The following is a 16,752-nucleotide window of genomic DNA, read 5'->3' on the forward strand; positions in this document are numbered from 1 at the left end:
ATTTCAGCAGATGCCAGGACATGTCAGCCACCCTTCCATCCATTCTGAAGAGAGGAGGGATACAAAGAGCTTCTCTCTGTGAGCAGATATATGTGCCTTTCCCTCCATTGATAGCAGGGCTGATGAGACATGCCTGCCTTATTTTGCAATTCTGTCTCTTTTTCTGTTCTGACGGATGTGGCAGCCATTTTGTATTGTGCCATATCTTCCCCCATTGCAGCCATTTTGTGACTGGTGCCCACAACTCTTTATCAGTTTTTTGGATGTGCCCAATGGCCTGTGTTTGGCAACCCCTATCCTATTAGCTACCCAAATCCTCTTCCAGGATCCCCATAAAACAAGGAGAGCATTGGATTTAAACAAATAACATTGTGGCACTGTGATCTAGACCAAGGTTGTTGTCGTTTCCCTATCCCTTGATATTATTTCTTTTCTTTTTAGAAAAAAATGTATTTTTAGGGGGGAAAATACACTTTGTTTTCTAAGAGTTACAAAAATGAGAAAATCAAGGCAACCATGATACATTTCACAACTTGAGTCTGATATATGCCAATCCACGCAATCAAGCTGAAGCCTTCACAAATTGTCTTTCTGTAAATGATTGTGAAATGTGGGCAGTTTAGGTTCTTCTTTTCCTTTACGCAGCACTCTCACTTTATGTGTGAGTTTCTCCATTCACAACAAGCTCTGCGTTTTATGGTACCGGCTGTCTAGCAGGTTGGTGCCTAGTACCTTCTAGTTTTGGCAATTATAAACCTGCAACAGCTATCAATAAGTTTATGAGCTCTTTAGGCAGTACATTTTCTAATAGACCATCAAGTAACATTAGAAGAGTCAATTGAGGACCAAGGTATGTTAACTGATTAATGATTTTGGTTTTTTGTTTCCTGCAAGATTAAGTTCTGGAATGACGCCATCTCATCACGTGTCCACAACATGCGAAGTAATATGCTTCACTTCTCACAGCCTCTCCAGCAAATTTGGGAAGACAAATCGATTATCCTGGTGAGAATGTGGGGAGTCAGGCACTAGTGGAATACCACCAATAGTCTTCCTTCTAGGAGGAAGGGGGAAGGGATCAGAAGAAATCATTATATACTATAGGGACACTTGGCAGGGGAATGCTCTCAGGAAATGAATTTCCTCAATTCCCCATTGTAGCTATGAATGGGAGAGATACATGAAGAACAAACATGCCTGCCCTATCAATGTGTGGTTTGGTGCTTAGACCTGCTTGGCTATGGTTACCAGTATCATGCTAAAGGAAACCTGTAAGACATGGAGTACTGCCTGAATGGAGGGACAGGGGGAATCTCAGTTAAACAGCCAGTCTACATGAGGACAAATAAGTTATTGCTCTCCCTGCTCTCAAATGCAGTGACCAGTTGGACTGGAAGTGGAGTATATTTTTTTCTGTCCAGGGCTGAATTCTCTGAGGTGTAATTCTGTTTGGGGCTGCAAGATAGCAGTGGGCAGGGCCAAAAGTGGTCTGCTTGCATAGCTCCCTCTATCTCCCCACCTCTCTCACACCTCTGGTGATTGTCTGAAGAACCATCTCAAGGAAATTATACCGGTGGCTGTAAATTGGAACTTTAATGTAAAAAGAAACCTTACATATGGATTCTCCATAGGAGAATGCTTTTTCTAAGTGCTTTTCTGCCGCATACATTCCATACAACTGTAGTTCACTGTTATTAGAGGGGAGGGGGGCAAAGCCCTAATTGAATTTTGTAGGTCAGATTTGAAATTCTAAATGAAACCATACAATGGAATTCAAAATGTGGGCAGCCCCTCCACCCCTTCACTGAACATCAACCTCAGGGCTATTGACTTGCTAAAGGTGATATATAATTCTTACCTTATGTGATCTATCTACAAGTAAATTTTTTTTTAGGTTGTGGAGATAAGAGTAAACAGGTTCAACTCAAAATAAGAAATTCTCCTAATAAAACCAATATTAATATTCTAAACCATTCAGCCACATATGCATGTAAATAATTGAGAATCTTAATTAATGTGAAGTGTACATCTGCCTCCTCTTAAAACCAATCCTGTGCATAAAATCCAGCTCTGGGATTTCACCAGAGAAAGAATAACAACAACAACAGCAGCAATTGTATTTAGAGTGCAAACATTTTAAGACTTAAACTCTTAAGCAAATCTGTCACAGGACTTGATTAGGATCTTTTTGGGGAACCCCCTTTTCCTGGGTAAACCAATCAGCAGATGCTAATTAATGCATTAAAATGTGTGCCTTTCCTTGAAGGTTTGATACGATGTAAGCAATTAGGAGGGTTTGCTTATTTTTGCAATGGAAGCTGCATCTCATTATGAACTCTTCAAGAGACACATTATTCTTTCATAAAGAAAGCAGTTATCTTGTTTATGGATTCTTGAATTCAGAAAGCTGAGGAGCATTAAGTATTTATGCAGGCACTTGAAAGCAAACTGCTATGAAGTTGAGCTCATTTTTAGGGGTCTCTCATCTTGTTGGTTTTTAAGCAAATATCGGTCATGCATACGCTGCCATACAAATTGCTGTGATAAAAGTGAACTAATGCTTCGTTTAGAAAAAAATCACAGAGTGCCAAATATGTAACAAGGTTTTGCTTAGACATGGTGCACATTCTGCAGCTTACACGTGGCGCCATCTTTCAACTGCTCTCCGTGGCAGTTGCCTCCATTTGGAAAGTCAGTCACACACAGTGGTCTGCCATGCAGATTGGACCAATTTCTCCGCACCCCTGATTCTTTGGTAGTATGATGGGGAGGAAAAAAGTTAATGTCCAGTCCGTGTAGTGAAATGGGTACATGCAAATGTATTTCCAAAAATCATGACATGGGGAATGATTTAAAAAGCATGTTCTCTATATCAGCTGTATCCTGTACAACAGACCTTAGGCATCATGCCTCTGAAACACTCTTATTGTATGTCAACATGGTGACAACTCAGAGCCAGCTGGGTGCCCCAGAACTTTTTATGGAAGTTGACATTGCCATAGGAATATTCTAGATATAGTACAGTGGATGGCTGATAGTGATAATTATGGGACATCACAGGCGCTGAACATGGGATGGGGCTGTAGAGGCCTTGGCCAGCCTGTGGGACATTATTAGCTGTATATCAATTCTTTCACTCTAAGGTTTACAAAAGGTACCCAGGAGTACAAGTGTATTCCCCACGCCTGTGCCTTCAGGCAAAGGGTGGGGTTGGAGTCTGCCATTGCAATGTTGCACCAACCCACTCAACATTCATTTTAGGGCAGATAATGCCTATAGTATTAAAGTTGCAACTCAGAACCAAAATATCCAAAAATCTGTGTGCCTTTCCCACTCAGTCCCATAGATTAAGAAGCTAGAACTTTGAGGCTGCAATCATATCCCTGTCTGGGAGTAAGTCTCATTAAACCCATTAAACTCAATAGGATTTACTTTTGAACAGGTGTACAATTGTACCTGTACTGTAAACCAGGGCTTTTTTCTGAGGGAACTCACAGAAACTCAGTTCCAGCACCATTGCTGTTCTAAGAAAACGAGGGAGGTGTTCATTTTGAGTTCTGGCACCTCTTTTTCTAGAAAAACAGCACTGCTGGAAACTAATGAAGTCTTGCACCATGTCTGTGTGCACACACACATATAGCAAAGACCCCACATAAGCTCCAGAAAGAGGAACCACTGTCTCAAGGCTGAGTTTACATATTACAGTGTAGCAGTGAATGAAAAATTGCTTTCTTTTTCAGGTTGCCATTTCTCCCCCCCCCCCCAAAAAAAAGTTCTGGTGCAATTCCCTTCTCAGTTATTGACTCAGCACTTCCCTGCTGCTAAAACATTCACATCTGGGACTTGAGTTCAATAAACCTGTTCAATCAAACAGATTAAGTGCATTTGTAACAAGCTGTTCATTTGAAGAATAAATGGAGCTGCCCATCTCTCTCTCCTGAAGAAACACCTACTCTTCTGTTTACGTACCTCAAATTCTCAACCAGCAACTATCCAATTGTACTCCTGTAAATAAACTTTATGCAGATGTATTTATTTTTAAAACTATTCAAATTTTAAAAGAAATATAACAAGATACATTGGTAAACATGTATCAAGCCACAGACAGCAGTTCTGCATCATAAGTCATGCTATAATCTGGAGGACAGGACTGAGACAAAAATGTAATACACCTGGTGGTGTAGGAAGGGGGGGGGGGTGCGGTGGGTGTGGTTTGCCCCAGGTGTCATCACTGGGGGGGGTGTGACTGTTGGTTTCTGTTTTCCTTCACTGTGCAGCGAAAGGGCTTGTCACGAGACAGGTGTTTACATTCCACAGTCTGTACTGTACTGTTGGAGTTTCTCACGGGAAAGGGAGACTGGATGTGACGTACACTGGTTTCCTGTTTTTTTTTTCACTGTGTTGTTTCTCTCCAAGCTGTCGAGGAGAGAGGATGCTTTTCTGCTCCGGCAGAGGCAAGATGTCTTTCTGTAATATAACTGCTTTGAACTGTAAATAAAGCAACCAAGAGTATGCAGCACGTACTCCTCATCCTTCCGCTGGGCACGGAACTCTGCTTTAACCAACACGTGGTTATGGGCTCCAGAAGTCGAATCGGAGTGCCGGCAAAGGATCGGAATGCAGAGGGACAGATCGGATTGGAATCTGCTCTGCGCATAAACATGATTGATGAGGTATGTTGCTACTGCTCCGGGCAGCCTGCCAGCTTCTAGTTAATGGCTTTATGGCTGGACTTTGAACTTTTAAAGCCGTTTTGCCGGGAATAGGAAAATGGCTCCCAGGCTCAAGTTACTATGCTGGGGAAATCGAAAGTAACTTTTAAGTGCGCTTTTGGAATAAAGCAGGTGCAGCAGTGACGCAGCAAGATTTAAAGCAGCATATATGACGCTGAAGGCTAATGCCAGAGTCATGATGGCCCTTCAGGATGCTTGTGGGATTCCTAAGCTCAACAAGAAAAATTATGCCGACTGGGTTTTGTATGCAGAGGCAATTCTGCGGAAAGAGGGTTTGTTTGAGGTCATTACAGAAACCCCCCCAGCTCCAGTTACAGATGCATGGAAAGTTAAGGATTCCAAAGCACGGGGAACACTTACATTGATAGTATCCCCAGAAGAGCTCTGTCTATTGCGTGATAAGACCTCAGCCAGAGAAATTTGGGATTCTTTGAGAGAGGCTCACTTAAGGACAGAAGCTGGATCTACTATGTTTTACTTTAACAAGCTGCATAATATGGCTCTTGCTGAAGGTGGAGATGTGCGTTTACATCTGATGGAGATGCAAAATCTGAGACATGAGCTGCAACAGAGAGGACTCAACTTTCCAGAGGCTGTGTATTCTTTCATGATACTACAATCTTTGGGTTCAGGTTGGGAGTCTGTTGCAACCCAGATTGCTGTGCAGCCAACAGCTCAGCTAACAGTGGACTTTGTTACTGCCGTGGTGTTAAATGAAGCAGATCGCCGGGGTGCTAGCTGCATGGGCAAGGGGGAGTCTTCACAGACGTCATCCCATAGTGCAGTGGAACCACCAGATGGCGCCAAAGCTTTGAAGGCAGTGAAATGCTACTCGTGTGGACGTCTAGGCCATATGAAGAGGGAATGCAGATATCCCAGGGCCAAGACAGAGCAGCGCAGCGAAAGCTCATCGCGTGGAAAAGGCCGAGGCAAAGGCAAAGGTCCGGTGTCTAGGACAACGCAGCACAAGGCTATGGTTTCACGCTTCACTCCAAAGGTTGCAGAGGTCCAGAAGACGTCTAGATCTTTCTTCGTTGTTGATTCGGCGGCGACCCACCACATGTGCAACGATAAGAGACTTTTTGTGTCTTTTACACCGCAGGAAGGTGCGATTCACCAGGCGGATGACCACACTATTCCCAGTAAAGGCTACGGAACTGTTGTTCTTCACAGTTTGGACTTATCGATACAGAATGTCCTTTACGTGCCAGACGCCAAACATAATCTGCTCAGCGTTGGACAACTGAATGAGCGGAACATTGACGTTTCCTTCAAGAACAAGAAGTGCATCATCACAAAGAAAAATGACTATGAATTGCATGCTGAATATGTTGATCGTTTGTTTGTTTTATATTATGATGATGTTGTGCAGGATGACACTTGTTGCATTGCAGGTTCTAACAAAAGTTTGCATGCAGGATGTATTCATGATTTTCATCGAAAATTTGGTCATTTGCATTTTGAGGCAGTATCTAAAATGCCTGCCTTGGTTGAAGGTATGACTATTAGACCCTGCAGGTACCACATGAAGTGCAAAGCATGCGCAGCAAACAAGGTGAAAATGGCTGCGAAAGGTAAGGTGTCTAGTAGGCAAGCTACGGAACCATACCAGATTATTCATGCTGATTTGGTTGGACCACTAGCGCCCTCTTTGGGTGGAAATAGGTACTTCATGGTTCTCATTGACGCATTTTCTAGATATATTTTTGTGTACAATCTCAAGCAGAAATCAGAGGCTTTTCCTAGGTTCAAGGAATTCTGTGCTTGGTTGGAAAATGTGCATGGTAAGAAGATAAAGACTCTTTTCAGTGATCGCGGGGGAGAATTCACTTCTCAGCAGTTTGAAGCTTTTCTGACTGAGAAAGGAATTCAACACGATTTGTCTAGTCCTCGCTCGCCATGGCAGAATGGACTTGCGGAGCGGGCAAATCAGACATTGCTTCAAGGGTTAAAAACCTTGCTGCATGATGCCAATCTTCCAGAGAGTTATTGGGCCGAATCTCTCTCGTGTTTTGTTTACAGTTACAATCGCAGGTTATCTTCAGCGATTGGTTGTACCCCCTATGAGAAGATGTTTGGCAAGAAGCCATACATCAAACACATGAAAATTTTTGGTTCTGACATGTGGGTTCATTCACCACAAAATTCAAAGTTAGACAAGCGTGGATTGCATGGTATCTTTCTAGGTTATCAGAAAGGGTCTTACAGAATAATGATGACTGACTCTAAGACAATTAAGCTCACGAGAAGTGTTGAATACAATGCAAAGTGGGGGGAGAATGTGGGAATTTTCCAATGTTATCCTGATGACAGTGATGAGACTGAGGATAGTCAGAAGCAACCACAACAACCCACACCCACTGATGAAGGTTCTGAGTCTGAATCTGAAACTGAATCGGGTGATTCAGAGGATTTCAAGAGTGCGAAAGCCTCTATGCGACCCTCTGAAAGCTCTGATCAAGAATTGGAAGAACCATTGTTCACAATAGGTCGCTTTTCTCCTAAGAAAGAAGAGGAGAGTGTTGAAGACTTAAGGCTAATTCGTAGGTCACAGAGAGCCACAAAAGGCAAACCTCCAAAGAGATTTGCTGATGAATTTGCTACGATAGCAGTAACAGCTGTTAAAAGCTCCAAGAAGGTATTTGAACCTTCAAGTTTCCAAGAAATCCAGGGTTTGGATTCAAAGGAAGCTGAACCATGGTTAAATGCCATGAAGGCTGAGCTTGATTCCTTGGAAAGGAACAAAACATGGGAGCTAGTTCCAGTAGTTCCAGGAATGAAACTGCTTGGAAGCAAATGGGTCTTCAAAGCGAAGACTGATCAAAATGGCAAGATAGTCAGACACAAAGCCAGATTGGTAGCCAGAGGTTTTGCACAAGTACCAGGTGAAGACTATCACGAGACCTACTCACCCACAGTGAGGTATGAAAGCATTAGGCTTATGCTCAAGCTAGCTGCAGAGGAAAATCTACACATTAGTCACCATGATATTAATACAGCTTTTCTGTACGGATCTCTGGATGAATCACTTTATATGCTTCCACCTGATGGCGTACAGGTAAAACAGGGATTTGTTTGTGCTCTGAAGAAATCCCTTTATGGTCTAAAACAAAGTGCACGGTGTTGGCACACAAAACTCACTGAAGTATTGTTTTCTCTAGGTTTTCAGCAAGGGAAAGCTGATCCATGTGTATTTGTCAAAGAGGAGGGGCAAAAGAAACTGTACTGTTTGTTTTATGTTGATGATTTATTATTCTTTTGGAAAGATGTCGCAATGTACAATAACGCCCTAGCTCAACTGAAAGAGCACTTTGACATGAAAGATCTTGGTGAGGTAAACAACTACCTATCTCTGGAAATAGAGAGAGATCAGGATGGTAACATTCTAGTACACCAGTCACGGAAAATTGCTGATGTGTTAAGCAAACTAAACCTGATGGATGCTAACCCTGTGGACACACCGATGACAACAGGTTATCAGGTAGATGACACTGGAGAAGCATTTTCTGACTCTACACTGTACAGAAGTGTGCTAGGCAAGCTAAACTTCATTGCCAGATGTTCAAGACCAGACATTGCTGTTAGCTGTAATTTGCTAAGCAGACAAGTCAACAATCCTAGTGTCAAGGATTGGAAAGCTCTGAAACGCATAGCGCGGTATTTGAAAGGCACTATGCATTACAGACTGAGATTTAACAATCAGAAGTCTGGTGGTCTTGAGATATTTGCAGATGCAAGTTTTGGAAGTGACACTGAAGACAGGAAAAGTACGTCTGGAGTTTGCTACATGTACAATCAGGGTCTGTTTGATTGGTCATGCAAGAAGCAAACAACAGTTAGCTTAAGTACTTGTGAAGCTGAACTGAATGCACTGTCTTATTCACTTAAGGATTGTGAATGGTTGATACAATTGTGCAAAGATATGAAAATTCCTGTCAAATGTCCAATCCAGGTTTACCAGGACAACAAAGCATGTTTGGCTTTGCTGAAGTCTGAAGGTTGTAAGCAAAGCACGAAGCACTTGCAATTAAAATTGCAGCATGCTAGGGAATGTATTCAGAAGGGACTCGTAACGGTGTCCTATATGCCAGGTAATAAAATTCCTGCTGATGTATTATCCAAGATTGTATCAAGGGATCAACACTGTACCTATGTGCAGAAGTTGGGTTTGTACTGATATTGTACGAACACGCTGCCCAGTGATGTTCACAGAAAGGGGGAGGATGTTGGTTTCTGTTTTCCTTCACTGTGCAGCGAAAGGGCTTGTCACGAGACAGGTGTTTACATTCCACAGTCTGTACTGTACTGTTGGAGTTTCTCACGGGAAAGGGAGACTGGATGTGACGTACACTGGTTTCCTGTTTTTTTTTTCACTGTGTTGTTTCTCTCCAAGCTGTCGAGGAGAGAGGATGCTTTTCTGCTCCGGCAGAGGCAAGATGTCTTTCTGTAATATAACTGCTTTGAACTGTAAATAAAGCAACCAAGAGTATGCAGCACGTACTCCTCATCCTTCCGCTGGGCACGGAACTCTGCTTTAACCAACAGTGACAATGGCAAAAATATGTGTTTTTAAAATACAGTGGTACCTCTAGTTACGAACTTAATTCATTCCGGAGGTCCGTTCTTAACCTGAAACTGTTCTTAACTAGAGGCATGCTTTCACTAATGGGGCCTCTTGCTGCTGCTGCGTCGCCAGCACACAATTTCCGTTCTCATCCTGGGGCAAAGTTCTCAACTTGCGGTAACTCTTCCAAGTTAGCGGAGTTTGTAACCTGAAGCGTTTGTAACCTGAGGCATTTGTAACTCGAGGTTCCACTGTAATTTTTTTGGGGGGGTCTCACAACACTTTTTTTTGAATTTTTTTTTATTTAAAACGAGTTTAGCTACTTTGTCTGACAATTAATTAACCTCAAGAAGTCAACACAATACGCATTGAACCTTTTTAGTTCAGTCAACAAACACAACGAAACGCGGATGCATAGCAGAGGCTGCGCTGCCACTCTACAATGCTGGGATCCAAGGCTGCGAGCTGGCCACGCCTCCAAGCATCGTGAGGTGGCGCTGCCCCTCTCTACAATGGTGGGATGATCCCGGGCAAAAGCAGTGTGGGGTTGGCGCACGGAGCTACTGCGTCCCTCCACATGAGAAGGACTTAGTTGCTTCGGCGGTGCCCCCCGCCCCCACAGCGCACTCTGCCTCCCTGGTATAGCACACTCTCTCTGGCGTGCGCCCACCATCCCGGGCACCGGCAGGGCATGTTCTGCCACTGAATATACCTTCAGAGAAGTTGCTCTAGAGTCAAAATTGTGTGGCTGGAAGACAACTTTATTATGAATAGATTTTTTAAAAACGGAATGTTGTCATATACATTGCCAGCCGTGTACTTGACTGAGAGATCGGGACAGATCTTTGGCATATCTGCCGTCTTTTTACTTCGAGCAGCATATGAGCAGATTGGCTTTGTAACAGGAACAGACAGAAACACGCTCAACAGGCACAGCAGAAACTGGCAAGCTGTTCCGCCTCTGTTATATTTAGAGAGAGGATGCCCTGCATGTTGCAGGCTGAGTGCATAATGGTCAGCTGGCCACAAGGGAGTGGATTGTAGCTAACATGTTTGGCTGGCCTGGGCTTTGGGGATTGTGATGACCCTTCCCAGCAACTGGTGTTTATGAACTCAAAGTACTATTGTTTTCCTCACATATGTTCTAGCCACTGACCTGGGTGACCGGGGAAAATAGAAAGCAAACGCTAAAGTTAAAACTAACCATTTGCTCTTTAAATAGAGACCTTTAGAAAGACTTGCAAAGTGATCAGACCTTGACCTGAAACCCCCTTTGTCTGAAGGAACATGGGTAGGAAAAACAAAACAAAAAAGCCATCTCCAGCAGCCAGTTTGCTGACAACACTGATGCAAATTGCACCGCCACATAATTTTATTAAACCAATTGCTTACTGGGGTCCTTAGCCATGGTTTGTAGCATGAAAAATGCAGTGCGCTTAGAGTACATCCCATGTCTCCAGGGGAGAGTGAGGAAAGGTAGCAACTCAGGCCTTGACTCTTTATGCGGCCTCCATCCTTCACTAGCCAAGTCCAAATACCCTTGGCGCCAAGTCCTTATAATAAAAGGGATTCATCACTTTCCTGGAGAGCCCTTCCAAAAGCCTACTTAGCTCAGCTGCTGTAGGATAGGGCTGGAACAGAAACGATGCTTCCATAAAGAGGGGCTGTTATCTTATGATTATCTTGAAAGAAGTGGGTGGGGAGGCAAGTGACAAGCGAAAGGTCTTTCATACCTGGGACGGACTCTTCTTCTGCTCTCCATGGCCATATAACATTTCTGCATTTGCTGATTTGCTACTGAGTTAGGGCTTCCTTTTGACATTCAAAGGCACAATCCTGATCTCGCTGAGAGGGAATATTAAAGGTGCCTTCATTTTACACCTTTAGGCACCAGGCGAAAACATTCCTCTTCAACCAGGCCTTTGGCCTGTGCTTTTTTTCTGGGGGGACTCAAGGATACACATACCCCTAAACATTTTGTGAATCTAAGTTTGGCCTCATTGAGGGGCAGTATTTCAATACGAGTAGGAAAATGAGAGTACCCCAAAACACTTTGGCTGATTAGCATCTTCTTCCCCTTTTAAATATGTTTGTGGGAAGGGGTGGGAGGTTATTGGTTTGTGTGGGGTTTTTTTGTTCTTTTTTTGTCATGTACTTTGTGTTTTTATATTGTACATTTATGTTGTGAACTGCCCTGAGATCTATGGATGAAGGTGGTATACAAATTTAATGAATGAATGAATGAATGAAAACAGAGCTTGGGGAAAAGGAGAAAATAGCAACCACAGCAGATCGGAGGAAAGATTTGCACTCAACTAATACTTATTTTGCAGTGTCTCCATATTTCCAAAGAAGATATCACCCCATTTGAAAAACCTGCTGGAGCCATAGCTTGAACTCCCAACCATGTATAAAGAGCATTTTGCAGAACAGTGAAGGAAATAGGACTTAATGGTGTGCAAGAAAATCCTATTTTGCTTCTGCAGAACTCTGTTGTGCTCTGTGGTTTAGATGGCAGGGAGAGATTCCCAGCTCGGCTTTCTGTATGAATAAAATAGGAGATGGTCAATTACATTTCAAACGATACAGCACTGGCTATATTTTTCCTGATGAAAACAAGCTGACTCCTGTTTTCAGCACTCATGCATAAACGAGGCTTGCACTGTTCATTTCAGAGGAATTGCTTGGGATGTGTCCTTGGTTATGGTGTGTGGGGTGGGAGCTATGGAACAGTAACCGAATTTTCAAAAGCTTGCCAAACTATAATTCCAATGAACCTTTGGGGGAAGCCATGGCCATAGGTATAAAACCTGCATGCATCTATAGTGGCATGTGCCCACTGTTGTTTTAGTGACGCAACCAAGAGCATAAGACAGAGATGGGGGACCTGTGGTCCTCCAGGTGTTGCTGGACTCCAACCACCATCAGCCCCAGCTAGCATGTTTGATGAACAGGAATGATGGGAGCTGGAATCCAGTAGCATTTGGAGGACCACAAACCCCCTATCCTTGGAAAAAGAAATGTTGTGCTTCCATTGGGCATTATTTTTTCAGCACTGGCCAATCAGGTACCCTGGTGGTTCATTTGTTCCAAGGAAATCTTGTAGATGTTAGCCATCTTTGTCTGCTGCAAATTGGTACTCAAAGGCCTAGCCCAGGCTTCCTCAACCTTGGCCCTCCAGATGTTTTGAGACTACAATTCCCATAATCCCTGACCACTGGTCCTGCTCGCTAGGGATCATGGGAGTTGTAGGCCAAAACATCTGGAGGGGCGAGGTTGAGGAAGCCTGGCCGAGCCTAACCATTTACAGTCCAATCCTACGCATGCCTACTCGTTCAATAGGGCTTACTCCTGACAGATAAGTGGGGACTGTATTACAGGCATTGGACAGGAGCCCCATAAACAGAAGCCCTGTGCGAGGACTTCCGCTTGTGCAATGGGGCTTCCCCCTACTTTGGTATTCCTGGCTCAGGGTTGTTTCCCAGACCAGTGGGCAGGAAGAGACGGGATAGATTGGTTTGGCAAGCTAAAATGCTTGCACAAACGGAAAGATTGTTATAGCGCAATGTTGAATTCCAGCTTTTGTTATCTTTGCTAATTGCCACGCATGGTGCTATCCTCTACCAGTGGCGTAGTGTGGGGGGTGCAAGGGGGGCCGGCCGCACCGGGCGCAACATCTGGGGGGTAGGGTTAGGGGGCGCAAATCCACGGGTTAGGGGGTGCAAATTACTTGCCTTGCCCCGGGTGCTGACAACCCACGCTACGCCACTGTCCTCTACGAATGTGTCTAATCCTTTTATTAAAAGGCCACCAAACCTAGTGAACGTTGCCACGTCTTGTAGTAACAAAACCCACAAATTAGTTACTTCTGATTCTGTTCTGAAACCTGGCCTGAATCCAAATGGATGTAGATCCAGATAACCAGTGCCATCCAGGAACACGTGCTGTTTCTGTGCCACCCTGCTCTCCGCCATTCCCAAGAACGACCCTGTTACTTTGGACGACCCTGTTACTAGGTAACTGCTGACTGTGTCAGTCTCTATCCTTCTAGCAGTGAATTTGCTCTTTTCACTGCTGCAGCACACTGAGCTGATTTTTCAGATGTTCAGTATGAGTGCAGGATCTCTTTAGGGGGTAGTCACAGCCAATTTAGACCCCATCAGCACCTCTTTGAAATTAGGGCTTCTTTCCACCCTGGCTTGTGTTACTTGGCATTACTTACATTTCAGCAGCAGCTTAAAGCGCATCTTTTCACCCCAGGGAGGTGGAGTGCAAACCCTGCTACATGCATTTTTATACCTGCTACTGAATCGCTGGTATGGTGCAATATTCCCAGTGAATTTTAGTGGTTTTAAACTGTTTTAATTCTCAGTGCTTATGTTTTGCGTTTGCTTTGGTTGTTCTGCACATCACCCCAGGATCCCATGGGATGAAGGGGGCCATCAATAAACATGTAATAAAAATTGAAGCTCATCAGCAGGGGCTGACACCTGTGGACCTGCCTTCATGGCTAGTCACTGCAATTCATCACCACCCCCCTCTGCTTCCTGGGACCCGAGCCTGTGTAGAGAAGTGTAAAAAAGGGAAGTCTGAGTCTTCTGCCTTTGCAGCTGGCAAAACCAATATCTTTCTACTTCTACAAAATTCCAGCAACTGATCCTTCCCTTCCCTGAGCTTTAAATGAATTATAGAGAACTCAGGCTGTGAAAAGTCATGCCTGGTTTTGTTGGCGCCAAAGCATGCAAAGAAGTCAGTCAAGTTCTCTATAGATCATAGAGAATTTACAGGTGAGGTAAAGATAAAGGACCCCTGGACGGTTAAGTCCAGTCAAAGGCGACTATGGGGTGTGGCGCTCATCTCGCTTTTCAGGCCGAGGGAGCCGACGTTTGTCCACAGACAGCTTTCCGGGTCATGTGGCCAGCATGACTAAACCACTTCTGGTGCAACGGAACACCATGACAGAAGTCAGAGTGCATGGAAACACAGTTTATTTTCCCGTCGCATCGATACCTATTTATCTACTTGCACTGGCATGCTTTGAACTGCTAGGTTGGCAGAATCATAGAGTTGCAAAGGACCCTGGGGGCTATCTCATCCTCCCCAACCTCCTCAATGTAGGATCTCCAGTGAAGGATGCAAGGCCCCTCTCAACCATGAAGCAAGGTGAGGCAACTACCTTGGGTGACAGGATTCACATGGGCAGCCGATCCAGCCTCCAAGGAAGGCATTGCCTGCTGCTGCTGCCGCTGCCGCCACCGCAATGGCTGTCGTGACACCCTGAAGGGTGGCTGTGCCACTGCTTCAGCAAACCCTCCTGTCAGGGGTTCAGGAGCAGAGTCACTGGAGAGGGAAGAAACAGAGAGCGAGGGGGAGGAGTCGGAAGGAAATGTCAGCGGCGACAGTAGTCCAAGATCTCTGAGTCTCTCCAGTGACTCGGAGGATTCACAGAAAGGGGCCCCCATGGTCAGGGCAAGGGGAGTGCCCAGGGGGACACCTCGGGAAGAAGGGGACTCAGAGAGTAGCAGCTGGAAATCCGGACCAGCGTCCCCCCCAGAGTGCAGTAGGGGGGAGGAGTCTAAGGCATCGGGATCAGGGAGCGCGCAGGCAGAGGGAGAACGTGAGGCAGGAGTGGCCACACCCTCGTCAGGGAGCGAGGAAACGGTCATCCGGAAAGTAAAACGCGCGCGCGCGCCAAGTTCAAATGTACAGGAGGGCGGCAAGGTGGGCAGCCCGGGTAAGGAGCCAGGTCCTAAAGCCCGCCGAAGAGAGGGGGAGGAGTCAGAGGGGTCTAGCTCCGCGTCGGAAGAGTCCAGGAGGAATGAGACCCCGGGGGGTAGTAAGACCCAGAGGAAGAGAGAAAGAAGGAAGAGGTGGAGTAAGATTAGAGTCTTGAACTGGTGCACGGGGGGTGGAGATCCAGACAGAGCTTCGCCGGTCTAAAGTCCAGACGTAGGGCTGGGACGCTGAGACTTGTAAATGGAGACTATTCTTCAATAAAGACTTTGATACTGTACTATCGGCGAGCGTTGGTCCTTGGTGAGCTGGGACCCGGAGCCAGCCCTGACAGTAAGCTCTGTCTCAAATTTTAAAGTTTTGGCACCAAGAACCTCGCCACGTGAGTCGGCGCAGCGAGGACAGAGGAGGGGTGCTTACAGAGCTCACAAAACTCAGGCAAGATGACGACGGAAGAGAAGATAAAAGCCCTGCAAGAAGCGGTGAAACAACTCAGCACTGAGGTAATTGCATCCAGGAAGAGAGAGGAGGAGATGGTTACCTCCTGCCGGGATCTCCAGGCCAGGTTGGACGTGCTTTCCAAAGAGGGGCAAACGGGAGCCAAGGCAGAAGGCATAGGTTTGGGGAGAAGGGGAGGAAGCCTTGTATCGCATTTCGACGGGAGTTTGCAGCAGTACCCCAACTTCAGAGCAGACCTGCTGTTTGCGCTGGATTTACTTGACAAAGACTTTAGAGATGAGAGAGAGAGAGTGGGGTTTATCTTGTCCCATTTGCATGGGGAAGCCAAAACGTGGCTGCGGAATCTATGGAGGGACAATGATCCAGCGCTCCAAGATGCGAAGGCTTTTATTAAAGCAATGGACTCATGCTTTTTATCAAAGGTAGACGTCGATATTGCCAGGAGGGACATACATGGACTTAAACAAGGCAAAGCCAGCGTGCGGCAGTACCATACTCGATTTTTCGGACTGGTTCATGCCCTGGGGTGGGAAAAAGATTCTGCGCCAGTCAGAGACCTCTTTTGGGAGGGGTTGAATGCAGATGTAAAAGCGGAGATTGGAAGAGGGGAGAGACCAAGGAGCACCCAGCAGGTAGTCCAGAGGGCTCTGGAGATCGGGGTGCATCTGGAAGAACGTCCTTGCAACAGGGAAGAAGGGCGTTGGGGAAGGGCACCAGCCAGAGCACCTCCCTTCTTTCCCAGAGAAGCAGCGCGTGCGCACTCCACACCCTCGCAGGGAGGGGGAGAAGAGCCGATGGAGATAGGAGGTGCCAGGGCTCAGTCAGCTAACAGAGCCCTAACACCGGGAGCAGCCAAAACGAAGCCTCCTAGAGGGAACAGGAAGTGCTACATCTGCGACAGTGCTCAACACATGGCGAAAGAGTGTCCCCAGAGGCTCCACAAGCACACTGCAGCCTCCGCAACAGTCGCTGAAGCAGCTCAATTGAAAACGCAGCAACAGTTAAACGACGGAGTCTGGCTGGAGGAAGAGGCACTGGGGTCCAGTCAGACAAGTCAATGAAACAATCCCCAGCACTTTTGCAACCCACAGACCCCCTCCCACCCAAACCAGTGGTGCAGCTTACAGCGTCTCTCCAACTGCCCAATGGACGCACTCTGGAGGTGCCGATCACCATTGACTCCGGCAGCAACGCGGACTTTATAGGACTGGAATTCATTCAGCAGCACAATATACCACTGCTACCAGCCACGCTGCCCCTGAA

The sequence above is a fragment of the Podarcis tiliguerta genome, assembly GCF_965153285.1.
Source record: "Podarcis tiliguerta genome assembly, chromosome: 3".
Lineage (NCBI taxonomy): Eukaryota > Metazoa > Chordata > Lepidosauria > Squamata > Lacertidae > Podarcis > Podarcis tiliguerta.